The sequence below is a fragment of the Bidens hawaiensis genome, unplaced genomic scaffold, assembly GCF_021521415.1.
Source record: "Bidens hawaiensis isolate Kalapana, Puna unplaced genomic scaffold, B.hawaiensis_p1.1 tig00033529_1, whole genome shotgun sequence".
In the NCBI taxonomy this organism is placed as follows: Eukaryota; Viridiplantae; Streptophyta; class Magnoliopsida; order Asterales; family Asteraceae; genus Bidens; species Bidens hawaiensis.
The window spans coordinates 216954-221105 of record NW_027495752.1 but is presented as its reverse complement, the minus strand read 5'-3'; the positions used below and the strand labels follow the sequence as shown (position 1 = coordinate 221105).

The 4152-nt window shown below is 37.7% G+C and overlaps 1 pseudogene; it reads left to right on the top strand.

Annotated features, from left to right (window-relative positions):
- Positions 1 to 2273: 2273 nt before the first annotated feature.
- Positions 2274 to 2888, top strand: LOC143585000 (secreted RxLR effector protein 161 pseudogene; annotated as a pseudogene).
- Positions 2889 to 4152: the final 1264 nt, after the last annotated feature.

The window sequence follows — 4152 nt, the reverse complement described above, 5'->3', positions numbered from 1 at the left end:
CTTAAACATAGCTTTGCTAAGCTTGATAACTCTTTCAAACTTGTTGTTCAACTTGGAGACAAGAAGGAAATTAAAGTAGAAGGTGAAGGCATTGTCAAGATCGACATGCCTGATGGTAGTTACAACTTGCTAGATGATGTTTATTTGGCTCCTGATCTAAAGTATAATCTTCTTAGTGTTGGTCAATTGATGAGAAAGGGATACTCTCTTCTTTTTGATGATGATCAATGTGTGGTCACTTGCAAAGCTACTAAATTTGTCCTTATGACTGTGAAGCTTGCCATTAACAACATGTTTCTTGTTGATGATGCTAAGACCGACAATAGTCAACCCTCCAAAACCGAAGTTGATTCAACCACCAAGCTATGGCATTCAAGGTATGGACATTATAATACTACAGGTTTTAAACATTTACATGACAAGGGTATGGTATTAGGACTTCCTAGTGTCAAGATACTTGAATCATGTGATGATTGTGTTGTTGGGAAATAATCAAGGGACTCATTTGCTTCAAAGTCATGAAGGGCCACTATGAAGTGTGAGCTTTTTCATACAGATTTATGTGGCCCCATGCAAGTCCCTAGCTTGGATGGTAGTATCTACTATTTATTTTTTATTGATGACCTCACACACATGTGTTGGGTCTACTTTGTTACTAATAAATTTGAAGCTTACAACAAGTTTAAGATCTTTAAAGCATTTGTTGAGAATCAATGTCGCAACTCAATTAAAGTTTTAAGGAGCGCTAGAGGAGGGTGAGTTTCTTTCCAATGAGTTTAATGCCTATTGTGATACACACGGGATTAAACGGGAACTTACTCCTCCTTATACTCCCCAACACAATGGAGTTGTGGAAAGAAAGAATCGAACTGTTATGGGTCTGACGAGAAGCATGCTAAAGCACAAAGGGTTGCCAAACTATTTTTGGGCTGAAGATGTTGCTACTACTGTGTACCTCATCAACATTGCACCTAAAAAAGCGTTGACAAATCAAACACCGTGGGGAGCTTGGAGCAACACTAAACCCACGTTTCAACATCTATGGGCGTTTGGGTGTGTGGCACACTACTTAATACCTGCCCAGAATCAAAGAAAGTCGGACAACATATCAGAATGGTGCATTTTTATTGGATACTCTACTCAATCCAATGTGTATAGACTCTACAACCCCTTAGGAAAATAATTCTTAACCAGCCGAGATGTAATATTTAGTGAGGATTCTAAATGGGACTTCACTAAAGATCCATCAACACAACTCCATGATACTCACTATATTGATCCATTCCCTATTGAAAGCGAACCTGATAACTCATTACATTCAACTCCTTCCGAAAATATCGAAGCATCACCTGACAATCAACAATCCCCATCAAACCTTACATCGAATTCAAATACATCATCATCTCAAACGTCTGCCACAAACCTACCTAAAACACCTCTTACATTCACTCCAAATACCCAATCTTCCAGCACATCCACACCTAGGACCTCCCCAGAACCTCTACGACCAAGAATTCATTCCTTAAACAATATCTATGATTATGCACCTAAAGTGGATGTTCCCGTTTATGATAACTTTGACACATGTCAATTTGCTCTTACTGCAACGGATCCCGTATGCTTCAAGGAGGCAGCAACGAAAGAGGTATGGCAAAAGGCTATGAAGGAGGAACTTGATGCTACAGAAAGAAATAAAACATGGGATCTTGTTCATTTGGCTACTGGTAAAAACTTAGTCGGGTTAAAATGGCTATATAAAACGAAGATTGGACTCAAAGGTGAAGTGGTAAAACATAAAGCTCGGTTGGTGGCTAAGGGTTATTTACAGCAACATGGATTAGATTATCAAGAAACGTTTGCTCCGGTTGCTAGGTTCGAAACCATTCGTGTGGTCTTGTCCGTGGCTGCTCAATTAGGTTGGTTCATTCATCAACTTGATGTTAAGTCTGCCTTCCTCAGTGGCGACTTAACTGAGGAGATATACGTTCAACAGACTGAAGGATTTGAAGTTGTTCGGCATGAAAGTAAAGTATATAAGTTGAAGAAGGCATTATATGGCTTGAAACAAGCTCCTAGAGCTTGGTACTCTAGGATTGATGGATACTTCATCAAGAATGGGTATATTAGAAGCAAAAATGAACCAACTTTATATGTTAAGAAGGAAGAAGGTGATCGGCTAATATATGTGTCTCTATGTGGACGATATTATATGTACAAGTCAATCATCAAACTTGATAACTAATTTTAAACAAGGCATGAAAAAGGAATTTGAAATGACCGATCTTGGTCTACTTAAATTCTTCTTAGGTTTGGAGGTAAAACAAAATAAACATAGAGTATTTCTCTCACAAGAAAAGTACGCTAAGAATCTGTTATCCAAGTTTGGATTGGAAGGATGTAGTGAGGAGAACACACCAATGAATGCTAGTGAGAAGTTTCAAGTAAATAATGAAGCCGATAAAGCTAATGAAATTGTGTATCAAAGTTTGGTAGGTGGATTGATATATTTAACCCACACAAGACCAGACATAAGCCATGCTGTGAGTGTGGTCTCTTGGTTCATGCAATCACCTTCGAAGGTTCATCTTGGAGCTGCTAAAAGAATTCTCAAACACATCTCGGGTACGCTGAATTATGGTATATGGTATACTCGAGAAAATAAGGTTGAAATATGTGGATTTTCTGATAGTGATTGGTCTAGTTGTTTGGATGATAGAAAAAGTCTGTCAGCTTATGTATTCTCCATCGGAAGTGGAGTTGTGAGTTGGTGTTCAAAGAAACAAACCACCGTTGCCTTATCTAGCACCGAGGCAGAATATATTTCAGCCATTGCAACATGTCAAGCCATTTGGCTTAGAAGGATGTTGGATGATCTAGGTCAGATCTAAGAAGGAGCCACAACGATCTTTTGTGACAATGTTTCAACTATTAATCTGAGTAAGAATCCATTTTTCACAGTAGATCGAAGCACATTGAGCTGAAACATCATTTTGTCCGAGACTTGGTTGCTCAAGATGTAGTGGCTCTCCAATATTGCAACACTAATCAACAACTAGCAGATGTTTTGACTAAAGCTTTATCCAGAGAGAAGTTCGTGTATTTCAGATATCAACTTGGAGTTATGGAGTTCGATTCAAGGGAGGGTGTTGAAGAATGAACCGAATCATGTCATGCAAGGGATCATTTTTATTGTCATGCACTTTTATTAATTGTGTTTATCTTAAGTCTTTGTTTAAATAAAGGCCAACAGCCTAGTAGTTCAGGTTGAGCTATTCTTAAGGAGTGCACCGTTGCATCCTTATACCAAGTCTTTTTTTTTTCTTGTTATTTAATGCCTCTTGGTTCTCAATTGTATGCACTTTTTCAATTAACAAGAAATTGTATGATCTTGTTGCTTTGATTTGCTCATATACAAACAGCAGGCTTGTTCGTTTTGGCTCCCTTACGTTGACCTTGACTTGACAGATTCATCCAATTGAACTCAAACTCAAAGGAGGACCACCAGCTTGGGGCTCGACGAAAGAGAAAGTCTCGGCGTTAAGAAAATGGGGGATGAGAAACGAAATCAGATCATCAGTTGCCGTGTTTCTTTTGTAAGGTATTTCCTAAATTCAGCTGAAATGCATGTTGCCTTTATGAACAACTAAACACAATCTAGTCTTTTGCAAGGTTTTAGTTTGCTTTATCATTCTCCATTTAATCCTAGATCTCTTCAATTGTTTTACACCGAACCGAAAATTATTATTTGAAACCACGTTTGATTCAAATTTCATATACATGCATCCATTTATATCAAATGTTTTTGCATGATATTTCACAATGAACATGAACTCATAATTAGCTGTTTATGTGTTTGCCTTAAAACATAAATCATATTGAATATTCATCACTCAAGCTTTATGGAAAAAATAGTTAAGAAAACTCCATCTTTAATCATAACTAGTTTTTTACATGACATGTTGCACCAGGACAGTTGGGATTTGTTTACGTAACCGTCGTGCGTTGCATGGTGCGCTAACATGGATTTAGTTGGTATGAGTTAAGTTCGCTAAGATACCGCAGGAAACAATAGTGACGTTCGTATTGTAACAACTTGTATTTTAAATTAGTATTTATTAATCATAACCGACCCGCTTTTATGTACGGAATTTT